Here is a 24,989-nt window from a genome sequence, read left to right on the forward strand (position 1 = left end):
TCCTGCTCCTGCTACAGCTTCTGGTAACAATTCAACAAATGCATCAAGGGCATTTAAGTGCCAAAGCAGTTACAGAATTAATCACAAGGAATGATACAAAAAGTAACTTGGAAATAATTAACAAATAATCCCAAAAGGAGGAAATACTGTGCCTATTGATTGGCAATGTTACCTCATTTGCTTGCCTATGATCCCAGGTGTAGTTTACCCAAGTAACCATTAAGTAGCCTTCAAGGAAACATTTACCATTAATGAATTATAGCTCCAATACTTTCTGCTGATCTAGGTAGCCTATTCCAGCCACCGTAAAGGTTTTTAGGCCTTACAGGTTTCACCATATAGGAGAAAATAGATTCTTGCTGCCAAGAGTCAAAACTTCATTTTCAGCTAGGAAGAGTTGTAGGGTGGAATATAAATAGGTCTCTTCTTTTCTATTTAGAATTTAGTTGTGGACTTTGCTCCTGCTGTTTCTGTGATTCCTGTCAGAGAGAGGGAGGGAAGGACCAGAAGAAGAAGAGTTGGATTTATATATCCCCTTTCTCTCCTATAGGAGACTCAAAGGGACTTAAAAACTCCTTTCCCTCCCTCCCTCACAACACACTGTGAGGCAGGTGTATGCTCAGAAGAACTGTGACTAGCCCAAGGTCACCCAGCTGGCATGTGTTGGAGTGTACAGACTAATCTGAATTCCTCAGATAAGCCTCCACAGCTCAGGTGGCAGAGTGGGGAATCAAACCTGGTTCCTCCAGATAAGAGTACACCTGCTCTTAACCACCACACCACTGCTGCTCCCAGGGTCATCACAGTCACTTTCTGGAGCCGGGGGGCTGCCCATGACAGTGATCCACTGGCAGATTCTATCTCCATAGTGCAACAGGGCGGTGACAGGGCTTGTCTTGGAGCCTCTTCCTCTGGCATCCTAGCTGATCATCAAAAGGATGGGCCAGCATTGTGTGTGCGCGCACACACACACACACCTGCCCTCTGCTGTTCATTGATGAGAGTACATTCTATGATCTTCGTCTACTGACCAGCTGCCACCTTAACAGAGGAATCTAGACTCCCAAAGAGTAAGACACAGCATATTTTATCCCCACAAAAATGTAAGTATTCTTGATCTATAGTCTAAAGCAGTGCTTCCCAAACTGTGGGTCCTAACACAAAACTGGGTAACTCACAAAGCTTGGGAAAGTAGATCTCAGACTTTTTCTAGTATTATTGATTTGTACATGTTCTGGTGTTTTTTTTTAATTGGGTGTCCTATCAAGTAAATTTGGATCTGTACATTACTGTACCAAAAAGTCTGGGAATCCCTGGTCTAAAGGTCTATTCAGATGTTTCGATTCTCGATGTCTCCCAACCCTTTTTCGGCTCACTTAGCTCTGTGGTAAACCAGGGGACTGAGTTTCATTCCAAGGGCAGAAGTTGTTGTCAATAGGTAACCTTTAAATTCCAAGCTTCTACTGCAACCTCAACACAGTAAATTGTTGGATTCCTAAAATCCCCCAGAGCACTTTGCAATGAGCTTCTGTGGGTGGATCATTTTAACTGGGCTCTCTCTTCTGTGAGTGTTGATGCTATATTGCTGGTCATGGTTGCTAACAGAATGCTGGGTTATGTGAAATTTTGGTCTTGTACATCAAGGCAATTCCTTGGTTCTGAGAGTTTTGTATGAAGGCATAACTACAATTGTTTTACTTAAGGAGTATCTAATATGTAATAAAGAATATGGCCCCAAATTTTGGATTTGAAAAATTCATACAATGTGGCCATGTACACTTTTGAGAGAGGACCATGGTTCTGCAAACCTAGGGCAAATCGCAGGTTTGTAGAAAAATCTAATTTTAAAAAATGCTGAAGAATTTAAAATCTCCGTTGAAAAAATGAGATTGTATTTACATTGTGATATTTCAGCTGCCATGCTTAGCAAAACCAGTAAGCACTCTGAGACCAGTGAAACAGTGTAAGGAAGAATAGAAAGCAGCATAAAAGGAGGTGTTGCCAGGTTTGGTGAGAAGGAAAGACAGTGGCAAAGGGGTGGCAGGGGCCAGGAAGGGGTGAGAAGGCAGCTGCAGCTATTCCTGCTAGGGTTCTCAAGTGCCCCCCTCTAAGGGTGGGCAATTGGCCATCGATTGCTGCAGTTGCGCACAGACACTCAGTTGGCAGGCAAAAGCAAGCCAACAGAAAGGGAAGACTGATCCATGGCCCCATGTGATGATGTCCTTTATGTAACAGCATGAAACAGCCGGCTTTGCACCAAGATGGCACTTGTTGTAATGTATCCGTGAAGGTGAAAAATGGGTGCTCCGACAAATTAACTAGTTTAGAATAACTAGTCTTGGTCAACTTTAGCAGCTTTTGACTTGAATCTCTAGCTGTTGCTCATGTTGGAATAAACAAGGACTTCTGTGAGACTATTTCCAAGGCCATTTTTACCCTTAGCACTGGAGATTTTCAGTCTAACAATCTTCTTGAAAGCTTCCAGATTTTACCATATACTTAACACTGATATCACGATTTAAAAGACTGTTCTGGATTTGATTTTTAATATGAAGTTAACATTATGGAAGCATCTTAACATTATGGAAGCATCTTATGGAGCAGCAGTGGTGTAGGAGGTTAAGAGCTCGTGTATCTAATCTGGAGAAACTGGGTTTGATTCCCTGCTCTGCTGCCTGAGCTGTGGAGGCTTATCTGGGGAATTCAGATTAGCCTATATACTCCCACACATGCCAGCTGTGTGACCTTGGGCTAGTCACAGCTTCTCGGAGCTCTCTCAGCCCCACCTACCTCACAGGGTGTTTGTTGTGAGTGGGGAAGGGCAAGGAGATTGTAAGCCCCTTTGAGTCCCCTACTGGAGAAAAAAGGGATATAAGTCCAAACTCCTCCTCCTCCTCCTCCTCCTCCTCCTCCTCCTCCTCCTCCTCTTCTTCTTCAATCCAATACTCCACCTTAATTGCTTTGGATGTTCTTACAGTTTTCAAAAACCATTTGGACATTTTCAAAAAGCAGGTAGGTCTTTTGCGGGGTTCTTTGGAACAAAATACACAGAAGATTCTATCATTAGTTTTTTCATTATAAAAAGAAATGCTGTAAGATGTGATTCATGAAAAACTGAGCCTGATTTGTCAGAATTCATAGTTATTGCCGTAGAAAGTTGAAGTAAAGTAAAAGATTTAATGTTAAATAGGAATGTGCTCCATTAATTCTACAAGCATAAGAGACAGATTCAGAATTAAATTTTGCCTTCTGCCTTTTTTCCCAATAAAACTATACAACTGATTTATATGAAAAAATAAAGAAATGATTATCTGCTAAATCATAAGAGGAAATATTCAGAGGTGAATGCTCCAAGTTTTGAAAAATGTGAGCTGCTGACCACGTTAAACTTTTTATGCGCCAACTTCCCATTAAACAAGTAGTATTTCTTAAGCTGCAGTTAAACAATGCTTTTGCTGTCGCCATTACTTTTCACTCACATCTCTCGATACAAGATTTCATTCAGCGCTCTCAATGGTCACTAGTTGCTGCAAAGTAATTACAATTGCTCCAAAGTAATTAAATCTCAACTTCCAAAAATGTTATAAAATCTAAGTTGCCTGAGAGGGACTGCAAAGACATTGTACACAAGAAAGTACTTTGCAGTTTCTCTATCATAAAACTCTGCACCAATGATCTAAATGAAGATAACTTCAAGCCAGCCATGGACAAGATTCAAGATTAAAGAAATCAAGAGTTTATTTCCCTATTTGACAACATTTATTGCCCTTATAGGCCATCATTTAGATTTATGGATGAATATGACTTTGCAGTTTGTACTAAAATTCTACAGGATCCCCAGTAGTGTTGTCTTCTGACAGCTGGCCCTATCCAAATACAAGTGTGGACAATTAACTGTCCACAAAAACAATTAAAAATGAACATGAAAGAAACATTTCTAAGGAAGCCATGATGAAACTGAAAGAACTAGGGAGTCAGTAAATGATGGATACAGATTCCCGAGTCGGAATATTCTGAATGAACATAGCTGGGGTTGGTCAAATGGATGGGATTTTGAGTACTGTCAGGTTTGAGGGACAGCTTTCTCAGCATGAGGGATGGCAGCTGGTGCATCTGGTTACCAACCTAAAAGTGAAAGAGGGATATAGCTGGAGCAAAGCTTGCAAATAAAACTCACGTGGGAAGGAGTGAAGGAGAGGGTTACATAGTATGATCTTTAGTATTAGCTGAGGTATGTTTGGTATTGATTAGTGTAGATGGTTGATCTTACCAAGGAGGGGTGGAATTAGTATTCCACTTGAGGAAGGTCAACATGGAGTTGGGGATCCGAATGCTTATGAGGTGAGGGAGATATAGCAATGGGAAAAGACTTTATGAGAAAAGGTGGCTGATATGTGGTAATGCCAGCCTCCTTCTAGCCTGTGTCTTATCCCAAGACATCACTGTGGTGAGGATCGGAAATAATTCCCTTCTCCAACACTGATGCTCTGCAATGCCAGGTGCATCAATAATAAGCCATGACATGGCAAAATTACTTTGAGGTGCATAAGGTGGACCTGGCATGTGTGACCAAGATCTGGGTGCAGGAGAGCGAGACAGTTGCCTTGAAATAACTGACCTCAAGTTACTCGGTCTTCATCAGTCCTAGACAAAGGGCTGGGGGCTATGAATTGAGGTTTTCTCCATCATTCAGGAAGTTTTCTCCATCAGGACAATTTCATCCCAAAAATATCCAGCACTGACTGTGTGACTTTGGTGTGGGACACCTTGGAGAGTTTGGCTAACTTACTGGTGTACTGGCTACCTAGTGCGCCAGTAGATACCCTGCTGAACCTATTAGAGGTTGTGCCAGACTGGGTCTTGAGGTACCCCAGGCTGATTGTCTTGGGGGACTTCAAAATTCATGTGGACTTGGCCTCATCATCTCAAGAAATGAACCTGGTATTTTCCATGGCAGCACTAGGACTCTTCTTGGATAGTACAGGTCCCTCACATCAAGCATGCCACATTTGATCTCTGGCATGGGGTTGAATGTTTGTCTGATCTCTACAGATAGGGTTCTATGGATGGATCATTTTGTCTTGAAGTACCCCTCCCTGTGTAGGTGGCAGGTGGATTTATGCCTGCCTGCTGAGACTTATGGATCCTACTGGTTTCTGGAATGATCTGCAGGATCTGATGCCCCCATTGATTCTCTTGATAAGCTCACAAAAGACCGTCATGCCAGCTCTCTGATACCATCAATGACATCCCCACTGCCATCCTCATCCCTCCTATTTTTTCCGGGTTGAGTGGCCATGGTCTGGTGGATCTTGCTCCTAATGTTTCGCCTGCATCTGTGGCTGGCATCTTCAGATGTGTATCACAGAGGGAAGTCTATTTTACACTGTGGTTAATCTCTGCTACTTGGAGATGTAAAAAGAGGAGATCTCCAACCACAACCTGGAGTTGGCAATCAATTGAGGTCACTGCCCTCCCCAGGTTTTATTTCCAATCTCTGAGAATTTACCAACTAGATCTGGAAACCCTAACCCACATCTCCCACCAGTGGCTAGAGGGGACTTGGCAACCCTACGAAAGTATCTCTAATCACCTCTCATTCCATACCATGCATACAGCAGAATGAGTCCTTTCCACTCTTGCCTGGTAGAAAAGACTGCCTCTGCTCTGTAAAAACGAGGTGCTGAGAATCACACTGTCACTGAAAATTTGGAAGTAAATAACTTTGACGGTACTTTTTCTTTAATGCTGTTTCTTGCCTCATTTTTCCCTGTATATCACTTATGTCTAAAACTCAGTTTTTGAGGAATAAGCTGTAGCTTTTTCATTGCCTTGTTATAGTGTAAACTATCTTGTGTAATTTGCATGTTTGGGTAGGGTTGGAAACAGGCCAGGAGAAAAGTTTCCTTTTTCTTCAACTGAGGCTTAATGCTGGGAAATGGCTAGCTGAAGCTGTTTGTGGTAAATAATATTCCACCTCCCCAAGTTCCCTGCAAAGTTGGCAACCCTGCCTTTGGAGGGCCCTTATTAACTAACCATTATTCTCCTTAATTTTTATGATGCACAAAGTAACCCAGTCATTTTAGTTGAAGTATTTATAATTTATTTTTTTATCCATTCAGTTTTCATACAGATTACATTAACTGATCCATTAACCTAAACTTTTTGCCCAGGTATTCATTCAAGGTAAGTATTGTTAACATGGAAAACTCCAGAAATAACATGTGTTTTACTAAACTTTATGTTCCTGCTGCTAAACATTCACGGATGCTGCAATACACAATTACATACAGGGATTTGCCAAAAGATATGAAACTTTTTTTTGGTTATGAGGAAATTATGGAGTTTTCAATTTATTTCTTTGAAGTCCTCTCTAAAAATCGGAGTATTTGTTAGGAAGGCTGGCTGGAGCCCTGAGAAAGCCTAGGATGATTCATTGGTGAAGATATAACAACTAACTACACTGGCTTACACTCTGAAGGATGTGTGTTGTTTTTACTACTGTTGAGCTGAAGCCAAATACCTTAGCTCTGTAGTCCTACTCAGAAGCTCTAAGTGGCACTAGTTTGTCATTCTTCATGTCCTCAAGAGAAATCTTAGCTGTTGAGTGGGATAATGAATCTAGAGCAGTCCCACAGTTCCTTTCCTGATCCATTCAGTGTTGTGTGAAAATAAAAGGTCAGTGCAGAACTGCAGAGCTATCATTGCCTACTGTTCATATTTAGAAAATATCAGTGCTCCCTTTCATGAGAACTGACATGGATTCATTTTTCCCTGCTTCTACAGAATATCTGGTCCAACTGGATTTGCATGTTTCTGAATTACTTTAAGCATTACTTATGAAAAGCTGCAGCTGCCTTGGAAGACCAGTAGGGCTACAATAAATGCTTACATTTTAGAGTGATTACACAAGCATCTATTGTACAGCATCTGTGATGATTAATGCATACAGCCACAAAGTGAAAATTTAGAGCTGTTTTTAAAATACTTCATGTACCAAAATGCTTATATGCACATCTGCACAACTGCTTTTTACAACAATGGCAAAACACCTCAGACCATTTCATACCTTGAAAACCCTACAGGGTCACAATAAGTTAGCTGCGACGAAGGATCTGGGAGGAGAACAAGACACTTAGAAATCTCATAATCTGAGGATACTTTCTTTCTTGCTTGGTGTTCACAATTCCTAAGGTTAGGGAAAGCAGCTGCAATTGGGATTGTATAATAAACATTAACAGGCTTCCTTGCCTAATGTTTGAACACCTACCAATTTGTGATAGTAGGGAAAGGGTGTTTCTGTTGTTTCTTGTCTGTGTATACACAGGCAAAGACTGAACTTCATTCAAACATTTTCTCAGAGGTCCCAAACCAAAGTAATTTGCCTTTTATTACAATGGTTAATAAACTTTGAATAGAAAACTGGCCAAAAGATACATTTATAGGAACCCCAGTTCTGGTGCAAAAATAGGCTTGATTTTCCTCCATGGTGAAAAATAAAATTATAGATGTCTCATCCAGCTGTGTTTACTCTGAAGTTCAAATACAATTTGATGATGGAAACAGATTGAACCTATGTAAATCTGTATCAGATCACTAAGAAAACTCTAACACTCTTAAATACATATCCTGGGCATAGAGAAATATCTGCATCAATATCATGTGGATTATTACACCACCACCTGCCTTTATTGACAGTTGGACATGATGTTAGATTTACAAAAGGTGAACATACTTGCACAAACCAATGCAGAGAAAACATTTAAAAGGGAATATGCTCTGATAACATCCATTCTGATTATTTAAAGAGATCTCTACACTGAATAGTTGAAATGTTTTACTAGTAACATTAAAGCATTTTTGCAAATAGTTTTTCACACAAAGTATTTGTTAGAATGATATTGGCTAGAGAAGTATGTACAAGAGGCTTGGGGCAAGTGTCTCTTGTCAGCACTACCTTGCTATGTGTTTGGAACAGCTTGGGCCATGTGAAGAAGATTGTGATCTTGACTGTGAAACCTTGATGGGGAAGCCCAATGGATCTTTGGCCAAATCCCCACTGAGAAATTAAATCTAGATAAAACTAAGTTTCAAAATAAACTGCACCTTTTCATCGAGGTTTCAACCTCCCCACCACAAAATTCTTCTAGTAAACACATCTAGGCCCATCTGGAATTCAGGAAATGTAACAATCCCCACTACCATGAGATTGGCTTGGTGGGTCTATCCTGATTGGTTGTCATGCTGTGTTGGGGCAGGAACTTTTTTTATTTTGCGAAAAAATGTACTCGCATTAGCACATCAGCATATCCACACAGTATCCACAACCAAGCATCTTTCTTCCAATTTGTTATCGTGCTGTCGCGAGAACTGTACTGCGTAGTCTCGTGCATGCGTAAAATGCATGCGTTCCAGTCATTGCCGGATAAATAGTTGCCTGCCACTAGAAAACATGTTTGTGTTAGCTCATGCGAACGTTTGAGCGTTTCCCATTCTCCCGTTCGCACGTTAGAGCTGTTCTCGTTCCCTAGTGCACACGTTCACCGAAACACAAAACAAAAACGAAACACACAAAAAAAGGCTGTGCAGGCATTGCGCACAGCCCACCATGCACTGATTGTCTGGAAAACGTTTGCAGCACTTTCTATGGGAAATTTGAACCCACATTAGACCCCCGATTCTCCCCTCTGATATGTTTTGGAGATGTGTTTTTTTTTAAAAAAGTTCACATTCAAGCAAGTTCAGGAAAAACACGGGGGGCGGGTAGCACCAGAACCGGGATGAATCTGTGTTCAGCGGTTCGGCTGTGGGGAGATCTCGATGAAACCTGGATATTTCAGGTCACGGGATTAATTGCCAGTGGGAATATCGCAACTGTTAGCTGATACCAAAATGAAGCACAGGAAATGTACAGGTCAATGTGTGATATATGAAAGTGGTAATTATTTAGGGACAAAATTAAGTCTGGGATGGCTCCTGGCTGCCCCTCTCCTCATCCCATCACTTACCTTACAGTGATGGGCAGGCCCACCAGCAGCTTATGGGCTCTGCTGCCATGGACAGGATACTGGGCTCCACCCCACACTTCTGTGCTTCACTGAATGCTCCCAGATTTCAGAAGGGAATGTCCCAGTATTAGAAGCAATACATATTCAGACATGAACCCCATTGCTCCTTGATTGTTTCTGCACCCCTCAACTTCCCCTAAATTGGTATCCTCTCCTTCCTCCCCCTGCCCCATCAGTAACCCTATCCTTGTTTGACCAAAGAAAGATACTTCATGTATTTCCTGTCTATAGCATCATCTAAAGTTATTCTCCAGTTCTATGAATAAATGGACAACCCTTTCTTTCTCCCATACAAGATGGTCTGTTAGTTCTTAAAATTTCAAAAGCAGACTCTATCTGTGTGGAACTAGGTTGCAGGTCTGAGTATCAGGTTACAGCATGTAGCATGTAGCCTGCCTGGTAAGAGACAGCCCAAGCTAGGAGTCAGTATCAAAGTCTGCAAACTGAGAAGCTGAGTCAAGAGTTCCAAGGTCAGAGCCAGGTTACCAGTACAAGTTCAGAGTTCAAGGGGTCCAGTTCAGCAGTCAGAGTCCACAGAGGTCACTCCAATGATTGGAAGCTATGCAGCAATCAAGTTGCTCAACTGTGTCCAGGCTGGTGTGTCTCACAAATCCCCATGTTATAGATCTCACAGTGACCTAACCTTCCTCCTGTGTGGAATCAGATACTCCCTGCTGAAGCAGGTATCTCCTTCGAGCAAGCAATCACATGCTTTGCCTTTTTGTTCACATCTCTCTGCAATGCAGTCTGTGTGGGTGAGCTTGCTCAGGTGAGCTAATTGTCTGAAGCACCTCAGCTGGGGTGAGGTCAGGTAAACAGGTGGTTTCTGCAGGCACTTTGGCCCCTGAGCCCTGGCTAGCTTGCTGTTCAAGATCACCCTGCAGGGGCTCTGGCTGCTCTGAACTCACCCCTGTTGGGGTTCTGGCTGGGCTGAACTCTCTTTGCCAATTCTTTCCCTGAAGACTCCTCATTCCCCAGGGATTGGCCCAATGCACTATTCAAGGAACCTGTGTAACTTCTTGAAATCTTATCTTCATCTGTTACCTTGCCATTTAATTAAGGGTGCAACACTTTCAGGTCATTTAAAGAAAACTGCTGACTTTGGAACAATACAACTTTCCAACATTTCCTGAACATTTTCTCTGTCTCTCCTCCATGTCTGTGTATTGAGCATCCAACTTGATGGAGCACAGAGAATTTGAAAGCTTGGGCTCATTATTTTGTGATATTTTGATTGGTCCTGACAGAAAGCTATTGTGCACATCTTGCTTTTGGATAGTTTCTATTAATCATCACAGCTGTCTACAATTTCTGTCCACTTCTGTTCGCATCTCTGGTTCTGGAACCACTCTCTTCTCTTGCTGAGAGGTGTATGGGATTGTTTAAAACCATTTTGAGGAGCTGGGGTGATGCAATGGTTCTCAGCAACCACATTCATTTTCAACTGGCTGCTCTCCTTGACTGGAGCACATCTAAACCAGAGATGCGAATTGCTAGCATAAGACGGTGTACCATACTAAAAATGCATATTTTCATTCTTGGTACCAAATACCATTCTTAGCAACATACCATGAGGAGACAGTTCTATCCCTCAACAGAACACACTTCAGTGTTGCAATTTATGTTCAGAAGTTTGGGAGAGTATGTATTAATGAGATTATTATGCTTTAGTCCTTACAGAAATATGTCCCTACAATCATTCATTCTTTTTAATCTTCTCTAATAACTTCCTGTATTATTGCCATATGCATTAATAGCCTCCTTTAATATATTCAAAATATTATTTTATGTTGTAGTTTGCAATTATTTGAGGCCTGTTCTATCATCTTGGAGGAGTGATAATGAGGTACTCTGCCTCTTATATTTTATACTCCCCTTCCAGGCATGTAATTTCCTTCAAAAGTTAATATTGTTCTCAAAGCTGTTCTTTCCAGTAATAGAATGTAGTGTAGCGATCTATCCTTCAACTAGAATTTTAAAGTTCCCCTCTCCCTTCTCCCCAGCAAGAGGATTAATTATTTGCAGCAGATACAGCAACTTGTATTAGGGAATTTGAAACAATGAAGTGGAAAGAAGGAAGAGGAACGAATTAAAAAAGAGCAAATTTGGCAGTGAACCAGAGGAGAAAGGTGTGTTCCAATCAGTACCAGAAAGAAATCTGATTAATTGATGGTTTTTATATTTTTAAAGAGAGATCAGCCATTTGTGTCTTTAAACCTGTTTTGTACTTAACCCAATGTAATCCAATTAAGTCCCCATCACATTTTGGTTCTGCAGACTAGGTGTCTTTCAATATATTCTAAAACTTCTCCAGTCACTTTTTTTTTGTAATGAACATCCACCCTGGTAAGAGTTTTTCTTACTGTTTTGTGATATTTTTCTTGATCATAATAGCCCACTGATAATGGAAGAACAAAAAGTATCCCGAATCCTTGGAAGCACTCAGTAGGAAAAGACACCTACAGTGCAATCCCAAAAAGCATTGCAACCTTCCAGGCCCACTTTCAGTGAAGGCTTTAACTTTTAGAAGGCTTTAGCCCTGGAATTAGTAGGATGTCACTCCTTATGACAGCACGGCTTGATTTACTATAGCCTTCAAATGACTCAATAGTTATGCCTTGGAGAGCCACATGAAATTGATTAACCTTTTTTTAACAAGCAAACAACACCCAGAACTGTTGGTGGGGAAGAGCCAACAATCACTGAGAATTCTTAACAGTCTCCACAACTACAGTTCCCAGAACTCACAGGGAAACACCATGAATGTTAAACTGATAAAGAAATGGTACATGTTTCTAGAGCAGATGCATCATACTTTAGGGCCATTGTGAAAGATGAAAAATACAAAAGAATTAGGCTGGAGACAGAATTTTAAAAAATGTGTTTGCCATTGCTGAACACAGTGATTTCTTTTGTTCTACTGAAAGAATGTCGTTTTCTCTCTGATCCATTAAACTACACACCAATTGCCCATACCACTGGAGTCAATAAGATTATTCTTATTATACCTAGCCCTAAACAGTATCTGAAAATATTTAATGTAAAAGGCCATTAGGTTACCTCCACAAACCCCAGAATAAATCATTTTTGGGGTCTCAAGATTCCAAAAGTAAAGGCTTACTGATGCCATAAATCAACAATTTGGCACAACGTATTTCTCTCCATCTGTTCTTTGGCCTGTAATCTCTTCTATCAGATGGATGTTAAAGCTCAAGGTTAGGTATTTTCTGGAAATAATATTTTTTATTTAAGTTGGAGTTATTTCTTTCCCTTTCTATTGTAGGCAGCTTATCCTAGTGGGATGAAATGTTGGGAGACATGGAATGCTGAGAAATAGCAGTTAAGAACAGCAGCTAAGGAATCAAGAAGGAAAAACAAGATGAGTGAAACCAGTTATAACTATATAAACTGGTTATAGAAGGCTGAAAATAGTCAGTTTGTAATTAAAGGATCCAAGTTGCAGGAACAGGACCTTAAGTCTTGGTCTACATCTAAATCATAGGATATGAATAAATGCTGGCAGCATGTGAATGGAACAAAGTTTGAGCCCCACCCTAATAACTCTGGCCGATTATGCACAAGGCATCTGTTGCGAGATGGGGGCAAATGTCTATTGCAGCAAGTTTTCTTGGGTGGATGTATTTTCTACAGCCTCATTTTTACTTTCCATTCTCTCCATGGCAAGCAAAACCACTTCTAGCACAACTTTAATTTGCTTCGCTGCCAGAGTGGGACAGATTTGACAGTCAGCACAGCTTTGTCCCAGACATCTTTCCTACACCCACAGCTAGCCTGCTTAGCTTCATCCTGCCATCCATGCTTTCCCCCTTGCTTTCCCTTCCATGTTGCCAGCTCTTTCCTGTTTCTCTAAGTGCATATATCAAAATATTGATATACTGATATACTAACAACAGAGCGGGTTTTTCCAAGAAATAGTACAAGCACCTCCCCCGCTCTACTTCCTTCCGCTCTAATTATTTCAACCCAGCCTGTCTTTTAGAACAAATCTGTGTTTTCCATGAAGCAGTAGTAATGGCAGGAAGGGGGAGAGGGGAGGGGGAGAGAGCTGTGCCTTTCAGCCTGATTTGATGGGTGGAGTAAAGAGAACTAGGAACTCAGAGCCAACAGAGTTCAGAAGACAAACTGTACTGCAGGCTGCCTCCTTGTGTGTGTAAACAGAGAAACACGAAAAGACCCCACTACAAGCCCACTATGGAACAAGCTAATCTCATTTAGTTGAGAACATATTCTACATTTTAATTCTACAATTGCAGACAAATAGTCTTTGCCACACGCATTCCCTGGTCTAAACAATTTTTATCCCTTTTCCCTTTTGTACTGACATTTGTCTGATAAAGAGTTCTGATTTGCCTGATAAATAGTTCAAGAGCCTGCACACTGTTTTATGTTTGATACAGTTTTTTGACATTTTGGTTGGTTTTAGCATCACATTAACTTTATTTTCGGAATATGTCTGCAGGTCAATGTGGCTATCAGCAACATTTGTCTGTTTTGATTGAAGAAGAGATAGATAAATATGCAATTTTTCAATTGCAATTGACATGTTAGAAACTAATAGTACAATAGTAGCCATATTTCATTGGAAGTGCTGATTGACACAGGATCATTTCAGTTTCTATGCCATTATAGCATTTTTTATTTTTACTCATTAAATAACAAAGACATTTAACTTTACTCTCTCCTTTGTAGATTTTTATCCTGCTCTTGCCCCAAGGATCTCAGAGCGGCATGCAATAGGAGCTAATAGAAGATGGGGGCTACACCTTTGAGGGTCCATAACTTTGGATCCCCTGAACCAAACTTTACCAAACGTGGGTGGTATCATCAGGAGAGTCTCCTAATGATACCCTGAAAGTTTGGTGCTACTAGCTTAACAATTGTACCCCTGACAGCAGGCACCCCCCCAATTTCCCCAGATTCTCCTTTTAAATCCCCCCCTTCTGCATGGATTTCAAAGGGAGAATCTGAGGTCCCCAGTTTAAACACTGAAAATGATGCTGTTTCAAGGTGGGGAGTAGTGGGAGTCCATAAATTTGGACCCCCTGAACCAAACCTCACCAAACCTGGGTGGTATCATCAGGAGAGTCTTCCAAAAAATCCATGAAATTTTGCTGCTGCTAGCCTAAAAACTACATCTCCTACAGGCCCAAAACTGAAAAACCCCCACCAAAAATACAAAAAAAAACACAAATGGGGGGAGGGGGCGGAACTTCAGAAATGTAATGGGGGGTTGAATCCGGGAAAACCCGACCACCACCACCTACATTCTTGATGAGCTGTAATTCTGGAAACGTTCCTAGTCCTACATGGAGATTGGCATCACTGTCTGCTACTGCTTACCAGAAAACTGAGTTGGCATGGGAGGACACTGCAAGAATAAAGTTTTAGGCCTTCCAAAATCAATACAAGGGACTAGTCTAATACATAACAAACATCCTTGATAAGAATCAGTACAGCAGTCAAACCTATGTTTGATCCCAACAGTTTCAGCTCAAGGTTGACTCAACCCTCCATCCTTCTGACCTTGATTAAATGAGTACACATCTTGCTGTGGGTAATGTATAGAAAACTGGGAAATACAATGGCAATTGCAAACAATCCCGAAAACACAATCTGTCTACGGTCACTTCATAAGTCAGTCATGACCAACTTACCTTTACCTTTAAAATAATACTCAATCTATACTTCAATGGGAGGAAACCCCTTTTGCCTGCATTAAATTCCTGATGCGCTGCAGGTCATGAAACCTTGTTCACAGGAGACAATCCCATACATACAAAATTAAGTCCAACCTATGTTCTAGTCACTGTACACAGGATCGGGTTGCACGGCTGTAGTGTTACATGCACATCCTGCATAACCATTTGCGTACTCCCGTGTCAATCAGACCGTAAATGTACCCAGGGCTGCAGCTTTACGTTAGTAGAAGCCCAATTAAATTCGATAAGGCTTCGAGCCCAGTAAAGGCTGAAAGTGACGTGCAAAAATATTTACAAGGAGGAACCGGGCAGAGACCCAACAATTACTCCTTCCCCCTATTCTGCTCCTCTGTTCCGAACGGGACCCCTCCAGGATACTAACCCACCTGCCTAATCAATGAAAGGAAGCCAACGCCCTCTGCTCCGCTCTTGCACCTTCCCACCCAAAAGGGGTGCGGCCAATCACCTCCCGACATCAGACAGGAGGGCGGGAGCGACGGTTTCCTCGTCTCCACCTATTGGTTGCCGGCGGGAGAAGTCTTCAACGAAGAGCTCCAACGCTAGCCGGGATTGGTGGCCGGTAGAGCGAGAGGTGGGAGCGGATTCGCCAACCTGTCCTCACGTGACCCAGGCGGGCCGATGACGGCATATTGTGGCGGAGGGGGTTCAGCTGGTAAGGTAGGTGGGTGCTGTGTTCGTGTTAGACCTGTCCGGTTTTTTCCTTAGGCAGGGTTTGCACTCGCTCAGGGCCGGCAAGGGGCGGAGGGAGGTGCATGGGGGCACCCGTGATGGATGCTGGGGGTGGGATCGGTGGGGGTCGCTTGTGGGTAGGCCCGACGGTGGGCGAGCCCTTGGGGCGGTGGCGCCGAGGTATCGCTTCCCGAGGGCGTTCCTGGTGGGGTCGTAGAGCCTGTAGGTGAGAGGGGCGGCAGGAGCTCCTTGCCCCGTGTGGAGCCTGGTCCTTTGGATACCTGATTCTGCTCCGTTTCCTTCTATGAAGTGCTTAGGCAACTCCTGAGGTTTTTCTTGAGAGTTAAGTTCTTCTGTGCCTGGGCGTGGAGGAAATAGTGATGGTTTTGTCCTTTTCTCTGACCTCACGACTTTTGCAAATAGGCGGGTGCTAGAAATTGGGCAAGTAGTTTCTGAGGCCAGGGCCTTTGGGATGTTATTAGAGCAGGAAGTGTAAAATGGTAAAGTCAGGATAGGGGTAATAACAGGGAATCGGTGTGATGGTTTTTTTTTTAATTCGGCCCCCAAGAATATTCTCAGGACAATTAAAAACATTTGATGTAAATTGTTATTTTAGGGACTTTAAGTCTTCTATTGAATATTGATCTTGAGTCCCTGTGAGAGCTTCTTTTGTAAAGTTTTGTCATGCAGTTCTGTTGTGATGGCTTTCAATAGTGTTGTTCAAATGAGGTCAGTTTTCTTGTCTTTGTTGCCACTAGCTCTTATTCTTGTCCGAACACACAGAATTGGTTTCTACAGAGGAAAGTGGGTATGGTGATAGATTGTTGGAAATTGCTCATTTTCATTGCATTATGTGTCCTGCTTCAAACTAGGTTTTTTTCCAACAGCTGAGGTTTTCATGGTTTTATAAAGAAGTAGAAGTGGAAGAGGCTGCTGAATATAAGCTTAGTTTGAACTAGGAAGCAACAGGGCTTTTCAGTCCTACAAGGCAAGGTGACTGTCTTGTATTTGGATGTTCAACCTAGGGGGAATGGATCGCATTGATAATGAAAGTCTGTTGAATCATAGTGGTGTTGACAATGCTTCCTTTTTAGCACTCAAGCACAAAACTAGCGGGGACAAAACAAACCAGTTAAGCAGGTAAAATAGGCTTTCATCGAGCTGCAGAATTATTTCTGTGTTACATCTTTATATGATGTTCATCATTGATGTGATAATGTATTTAACACAATTACAATAAAATTGAAACACTTAAAATTCTGTTGAGTTTGTGTCAATGTTGAAGTAAGTGTGTGTTGATGGCAGAGGGAAGGGAAGAAGGGAGAAAGTTCCTCCATTGCAACAGAACACATACAAGGAAAATTAACTGAATTTTAAGTTCTAGAAAGAATTTGGGAGCCTCTTTGGACAAGAAAAGAAAATCTTGGGAAATTAAATTCCCACAATTTCTTAGTATTTATGCAATGTTTTTTCCATGTCTTATTTCAGCGGGCATTATGCTTAGCTTGAAACAGAAAAACATGACTTTGCATAAGAATTGTTTTCCAGCTACATGAAGTGGTGGTGCAGTAGATTGAGTTTTTAAGTATCCTGCTTGGAGTGTGGAGCATTATGCCTAGTACTTAAACAGATTAAATTCTCAGTAGTGGAATTCAGGGCTCCCGAGAGCCACTATGAGCCCACAAACAACAGTGCCTTGTGAACTGTTCATTATACTCCCCAGAAACCTCACCTAAAACAAATGGGGTGACCTGCAATTATAATCAGCTCATATTGAATTGTTTCCTCGGGAAAAGCTTCTAAGGAATCTGGTTCATTACTTACAAAAAACCATTTTATGACCCATTCTGTCACATCCAACAGCAATGTACAGCTTGTGATCTCTACATATGAATCAAGCATAATTTTAATAAAAACCTGTGGAAATTCTCCATTTCTCCCCAAAATCTGTGACGAGCTTTGATAAATGGAAAACAATTCACATTAGGCTAAAAGTAATGGCTTTTCTTTAAACCGGGGTCCCCAGCCTTTTTGATGATTCAGGGACCTTCAGAAGTTTTACAGAAGGAAAGTGCCAACCCAAAATGGCTGCCAAGGGAGGCAGCGGCCAAAACCATTTCCCTCACTTTCCAATTAATTGTAGAAAGAAAATAAAAGAAAGAAGGAAAGCTGGAGGTATGAGGGTGAAAGAAAAGAAACTGAGAATGTAGAATGAGATTGGAGAATAAAGGAGAATGGAATTACCCTCTTGATCTTCTAATGGCTGCAGTTGCTACTGTAGCAGTACCCATTCATTTGAATTTGGGCAACCAGTACCAAGCTGTGCCTTACAGTGAGCTTGCCCTCTTTTTAAAAAATTATGTATATACTAGGAAATACTGGTGGATATCATGTTGTCAGGAGAGCCCTGACTTCAACCAAATACTACTGATGCTTGTATTATTTTTGTTGATAGTCCACCTTTCTCACTGGAACTCATGGTGGATTTTCCCCCAATTTATTTTCACAACCCTGAGAGATGCTACCGGTAATTGGCAATCTAATGGATCTGACCAGTAAATAATGTCAGTGGCTTTTTTCCCCCAGAAAGGACAGGTTGCATATTAGTACTGTTTGATAAAAATGAAATCCAACTGAAGTGCCAGGGATTGACAATACGTTTGTTGGCATGTAACCTTCTTCTGAGCTACTGAAGCTGATTTGACTCATTGGATGAATCTAGCTTATGGATAACAACTCACCTAAACAAGTCTCAGATATTGGTTACTAAATTTGAGCTGGCAACAGGATGTGGTTCTTCATTAAGGGACCAGGATACTTTTTTCTGAGCCCAAGCTAGTGAAATTGAACCTACTGCTTGCTTTCTGATGTAACCAGTATAGTGTGGCCAGACTTCGCAGGTGGAGGGATGACTGAGAGCTTGTGAGTACAATCTCCACTCTTCCAAGGAATCTTAGGCCATTCACACACTATGAGCTTAACTTACTTCGTAGGTAGGGCTCTCCATTTCATTTCCATTTCAGTTCTACGATGTCTGATTAATAGAGCTTTGACTCTTGAAAATGCATACCTTGAAACTCCTGTTCACCTCTAAAATGCTGCTAGACATGATTCTAACTGTGATACAGCAGACCATCATGGCAGACCCTTGAATCTTACTTCCCAGGTGGTTCTGGTGGGTTTTCCTGGCTGTGTGGCTGTGGTCTGGTGGATCTTGTTCCTAACGTTTTGCCTGCATCTGTGTATACTTCTGAAGATGCCAGCCACAGATGCAGGCGAAACGTTAGGAACAAGATCCACCAGATCACAGCCACGCAGCCCGGAAAACCCACCACATATATAAAAGAACTTCATATTTATTAGTAAACCAAATGCTTATGCAGCATGCAGCATTGATATACAACCCTTGTATTGGTTTCCATTCTGTGATGAGATCTATGCCTTTAAGAAGTATATAAGAAAATAGACTAAATACATAATTCAGTACCTAACCATTATTAGGTGCTCAAATATATGAATAACTACTTAACTCAACTATACTAATAATGTGAGATGCCACTGCTGCACTTTGCCACTTTGTTGTCCGCTGCCAAATTTGTAGAGATCCTCCTGGAGTTCTTCACCATCCTGAGAAAGGTGTCATCTATAGACTTTGCCACTACAGTGCTCACCTCCAGTTCCAGATAATTTATGAACAAAATATGTAGTACTGGTCCCATTATTGATCTTTGTAGGACCTTAGTGCTTACTTTTCTCCATTTTGAGAACTGTCTGTTTTGAGAACTATTTCTTCTTTCTTCTGTTTTTAACCAACTTTTAGTTTTGTTTAAAAAAGACACATCCTTTTACACAGGAGCTTTTGGTGAGTTGCCTTGCCAAAACTTTTTGAATGTCCTAAGTATATAATATCTGATGGGTCACTGTTACCTAAATATTAATATTCTCAAAGAACTGCAAAAGGTTGGTGAAGAATGATGTCCCTTTGCAAGCCTCACTGATTTTCCCTCAGCAGGCCTTGTTCCTCTGTGTGCCTAAAATTCTCTCCTTGATTACACTTTCTATCAATTTGCCTGGACAGGGGTTGAGCCTTTAATTTCCTGATTCCCCGCTGGATTTCTTTATAAAAATTTCTGTAACATTTGCCATTTTCCAGTCTTCTGGTACAGTGGTTATATGCTATATATACAGATTAGTAGATAAACTATCTCACATTTGATTTCCCTAAGAATCTTTAAGTGTATGCCATCAGGACCTGGAGGCTTACTGTTCCTCAATTTCCCCAAACTTCATCTCTTCTCAACTCAACTCACTTCAGAATTCCCCCCCCCCCTGAAAATAGTGGCTGAGATCTGGGTACATGCCCCACAGTTTCTGCAGAAAATGCCAATATAAATTATTCATTTAGCTTGTCTACTATTGCCCTATCTTGCTTCAGCAATCTCTCTATTCGATGGTCATTTGAAGTTTCAACCTATTCTGTAACTAGTTTCCTGTTCTAGTTATTTTTGAAGAAATGCTTGTTGTTTGTCTTTATTTTTTTTAGCAATTTGGATCTCAGATTCTCTTTTTTGAATGCCTACAGTTGTCTCTCCAGAACTGGTTCTCCTTTCTGTTCACTAAATTGAGGAAGATCTTTAGAAAAAGTATTTTTGTCCATTATGGCTTCATTGTGTTGTTAACTATGCAGCCATCCTTTTAGGCTTGGTAGTAGCTGTCCCAAAGTATGCATTCTATCTGGCCTTCAGTTAGTATAGTTTTATTCAACAGTTACAAGAATCCCTTAGGAATTTGACTCTCTTGTCTCCCTTTAGTTTCGTGAAGTTTCCTTATTTGAAATCAAATGTTACTGTTTTAGACTCTAGGAGTAATTTTACATTGACATGAATACTGAATGTAATAGCACCGGTGTCAGAACTCATAGGGTCCTGTTATTTCTTTCAACACTATTGCAAAGTCTTAAGGAACTTTCTGCTAAAATGAGAAAATTTTTCCAAAGGAAGAAAGCTCTGTAGCTAGTAAATTGAGTTGTAGAATTCAGCCTAGTGTTTTGGAAATGCTTTGTGTGGAAACCATGGTGATAAATCTATGAGACAGATATTTACTTGATATGAATTGGCTGACTATTCAGAGAGCTATTGGACGTATCAGCAAAAAGAAAATGGCAAGACTTGCTAATTCTCCAAGTGTGCAATTCTACCCTTTCAGCCTGTGTGAAAATAGTATGCAGTACCATCTTTTATCCAGGATCTTCCATTTATGGAATCAAGCAGTCAGTTTTTGTAGACTACAATGCTTAATTCTTGTAATGGCAAAATTGCAGGTGCCTCAGGCTACACACTAGAAGTGAAAGGTCAGAAAACAATGGAAGTAAAGCTGAATATACTTTCCCCGTGAAAGGGAAGTGACTAGGGTTCTGTACTGAACTGAAAGGAACTGAAAATACAGTCGGTGTAAAGGCCACAAACTATATCTGGCCTGCTGAGTTTTCTCCTCCCTCCATCCCAGAACATTAAGTTCATGGATGAATTGTTGTTGTTGTTGAAATTGGTGCACTGTGGAAGAGAATAGGGAAAGCTGAGTCAGAAAAAAGCCTTGTCAGGGTGAAGAGAAGCTGGGTGATCTTGGGCCAGTCACACTCTCAGCTTAACCTGCCTCACAGGGTTGTTGTGAGAATGAAATTAAAGAGAGCAATGAAGACTGTTTTGGGTACCCATTGGGAAGAAAGGCAGGGTATAAATCAATGAAACAAATACAGTAAAATAAATGTTGCCTACCTTGTCTTAAAATGCTAGGTTTCTAAATTCTTTTGAAAAATCCTGAAGGTTTCAGTTTTATTTTTACTGCTTTTCCTCCTCACACTTGGTTCCTTATACAGATTTATTCTGCTCCTAACCATCTTCTACTCACTGAACTTAAGAGGTAGGGGTTGATTCTGTGTATATAGAGTTGCAATGAAACAATGGGATTAAGATCCTTTCTTCCAACTCTGCATGTTTCTCTTATATAATTTTTGCTGTGAAGAAGAGGCAGAATTTCTCTGCAAATAAAAATTCACAGTTTTGAGAATTGCTATATCAAGCATCTGTAATAGTATCTTCTAGACCCGTGGTGGCGAACCTTTGGCACTCCAGATGTTATGGACTACAATTCCCTTCAGCCCCTGCCAGCATGGCCAATTGTAGGGGCTGATGGGAATTGTAGTCCATAACATCTGGAGTGCCAAGGGTTCGCCACCACTGTTCTAGACAGAAAAATTACCCAAAATAATCTTATAAAAACTTTTACAAGAGCATGACATTGTGAATGGATTAATGGAATTCATTTACCAAAAATTTTAAATATTTCATGAATATACAGTTTCATGTTACATTGTTAAAAAACAATCCTTATTTCATGATGAATAACCTTTAAACTATCACGTATCCTAAACAGAAATCTATTTAAACTATCTTTAGATGGATTTTTCCTCAAAAACATTTTATTTTAAATTACGATTATCCACCCTGGCCATCTCTAAGGAGTTGTTGGCTTGTGTTTTGCACCAGGCTTTAAGAAATGCAGCCAGTCTGGGCAAAGAGTAACATTTGACAAAGTCATAAGGATCCGTATTCAGGCTTGTAAGAAATTGGGAGCCCATGAAAATGGTGAAATCAAATAGTGTTATTAAGGGGAATAATTAGCAAATGCATAGTCACATTAATATCAGGCTTGTCTGATTCCAAATACCTGCTTAAGAGGTACATTGCGTTTAGGGGTGGGATGGGGAAAGAGGCGAAAGAGGTAGTGCTGTTAATCATTGTAGTTTCGAGGCAAAACATCCTTGTCTAAAGAGGGGTTCTGCAATGTCCACCTAGCTAATTGTGCAGCAAGCATACGTTCAGCCAGGCTGCTGCTGAAGGAAGGACATACCGGTAGTCCTGGGAATGTGTTCCAGCAGAAATGGAAAATTGGATAAGAAGTGTGTTGCAGGCAATTTTAATTGTCTCCATTAACTCCTGAGTTGGGAGTTGTGTCAGGCAATTCTATAGTCCAAATTAGATCACTCTGGACTAGGAAAATGCTAATGTAGGTGTTAGTTCTTCCTAAGGCTGACAGTTGAGGCAGCAAGATCTTTTGTATGTATTGCGTTTTAAGTGCCATTAAGTCACTTCTGACTCATGGTGGTCCTATGAATGAATGGCCTTCAAAACATGCTATTATTAAAAACGGGGGGTGGGGAGTACGATGCAATTGGCCACAAACCTGGGGTGGAAGCTGACTAAGGTCAGCTCCACTTCGGGAACAACCTGACCCACCCCTCCACATCGGTGTTCACTTTGGATGCCAGCACAGTTCCATGGTTCTTCCAGGTTCACCCACTGTGGAGCTGAGGGGTGCCAGTCACTGATGCATGTGCTCCCTGCACGATTGGGGATACCCCCTATGTGGCAGGGTGGGGGAACACACCTATATAATACTACTCTGGTCCCTAAGAGTGTTTGGCTCCCCTCATCTGGATTGGGTTGCCCATGTTGTATGTCTATGTTGTGGACTGAAAAAAGATTTATATTTGAGATTCTGAACTGTTCATTCAGAATGGACATGGTATGCTAGGTTGTTGACTACTATATGCTTATTGATAAATGCTGTTTATAGTTCACATTTCACTTCTGCAAAAGATGGCATCTGCTAAGGCAAGTGCAAGCTTCTTTTTCAAAGTGTTCTGGTTCAAAACTAGCAATACATAAAATTTCCTTTTGTGTGGTTGTCAAACTAGATCATACAACTTTGTTTTGTATAGGATCAGAAGACATTGAGAGAACAGAGGAATTGGAAGAATTGAGCAATGACCACGTTACCATTGTTGTAAGGAAGAAAACTTTGCCAGAAGAAAACTTTTTAGAAGGTATGTACGAAGCGTTTTATTTTCTTGTTTTAAAGTCTAGTTCAAGAACTTCGCTGTGCCATTAATAATTCAGGTGTGTCATAACCAGAGGCGTAGCTGTGGAAAACTGCACCTGAGGCAGACTCCGTGTTTTCCGCTCCCCCTGTGCTGCTGCTCGCCCCTCACTTACAGGGTGCCAAGCCAGTCCCGCTTCTTCTGGAGAGGGACGCGCCGGGCAGGACTGGTCCAGCACGCTCAAGAAGAGCCTAGGACAGTGGTAGCGAACCTTTGGCACTCCAGATGTTATGGACTACAATTCCCATCAGCCCCAGCCAGCATGGCCAATTGGCCATGCTGGCTGGGGCTGAAGGGAATTGTAGTCCATAACATCTGGAGTGCCAAAGGTTCGCCACCACGGGCCTAGGAGGTGCATCCGCAGCGGCCTCTGCCAGGCCTGGCGGGGGGAAGGAGGACATGCCCCTCCTTCCCCCCTCACCCCGCCAGGCCTGGCAGAAGCCCCAAGAGACCTGCCTGAATGGCACCTGGCTGCTCCGTGCTGCGGCCAGGTTGTCTGCTGCCCAAGGGGCAGGCCTATGACCCAGCTGCAGCGCAGAGCAGCAGGCGCTGCCCGGACAGGTCCGGGCAGCAACTGAGCCAGTCGATGGGCCTAGAGGCCTGCCTGGGTGGCACCTGACTACTCCACGCAGTGGCCAGGTTTTCTGCTGAGACGGGGGTTGTTTTCCGGACCCCCCACATGACTTAATGGGGCGCGCCTGGGGCATTTGTTCCCGGATGTCCCCATTACAGCTACACCACTGGTCATACCCACAGTGCTTGTCAGCAGTTGTTCATAGCTAGATGGAGAGATTATTTTTCCAGAAACGTGTACACTCTGGGTGAGTGTCAGATTAGAACTTGTGTCACATCTAATTTTAAGTTTGTCTCTCCTAGTGCTTGTTCAAATGTTTGTTTATAAGTATATTTTTGATTTTGAGGCTTACTTAACTTTATGCACTCTGTAATGAGCTTGGTATATGAGCTAAACTGATGTAGATGTGCTTAATGTAGATGTGCAAGAGGCTTTTAAAAAAATAGTTTGTGTCCACATACTCATCTATGAATATCTAATCCAGGGGTAGGGAACCTGCGGCTCTCCAGATGTTCAGGAACTACAATTCCCATCAGCCCCTACCAGCATGGCCAATTGGCCATGCTGACAGAGGCTGATGGGAATTGTAGTTCCTGAACATCTGGAGAGCCGCAGGTTCCCTACCCCTGATCTAATCTTATGCAATGGTGGGGTATCATTGCAAAGAATATTCTTGACTAGAGTTCTGCATTCTTCTCCATTTCAGAATTGCTCCAGACACAAGAAAAAAAGTCATTACAATGTTTTCCTATTTCTCTTGCTTGATATGTTTTTGTGACACATCACTTAATTTTATCCTGGATAGTGTTGTAAAGTTTGACCAATGCCACCTTTGAATTTTACAAACTGTCTTGGCTTCTTTGCCATCTGGGAGCTGTCCATGCTTTGAGCCTTCAGGCCTTAAGCACATAGTTGGTGGTTATTTACCCATAGCCATGGGCTTTAGGGGAATGTGGAATAATGAAGTTGCCCTGTCTTCAAAACAGTTTATCTTGGAG

General features: G+C 41.7%; 1 protein-coding gene across 2 annotated transcripts in view; it reads left to right on the top strand.

The window, feature by feature from the left end:
• The first annotated feature begins 15,333 nt into the window (after positions 1 to 15,333).
• The window catches only part of FER (FER tyrosine kinase), a 130,794-nt gene continuing 121,138 nt past the window's right edge, over positions 15,334 to 24,989 (top strand). Inside the window, exons 1-2 of one of the 2 annotated variants that reach the window (XM_048502984.1) lie at positions 15,334 to 15,466; positions 23,259 to 23,363. The gene's annotated coding sequence lies outside the window, so the exon portion shown is untranslated. Of the gene's footprint in view, positions 15,467 to 15,697; positions 16,619 to 23,258; positions 23,364 to 24,989 lie in introns of those variants that run through there. The other variant, XM_048502986.1, reaches the window with a different exon arrangement.

Source organism: Sphaerodactylus townsendi, linkage group LG07, assembly GCF_021028975.2.
Source record: "Sphaerodactylus townsendi isolate TG3544 linkage group LG07, MPM_Stown_v2.3, whole genome shotgun sequence".
Classification (NCBI taxonomy): Eukaryota; Metazoa; Chordata; class Lepidosauria; order Squamata; family Sphaerodactylidae; genus Sphaerodactylus; species Sphaerodactylus townsendi.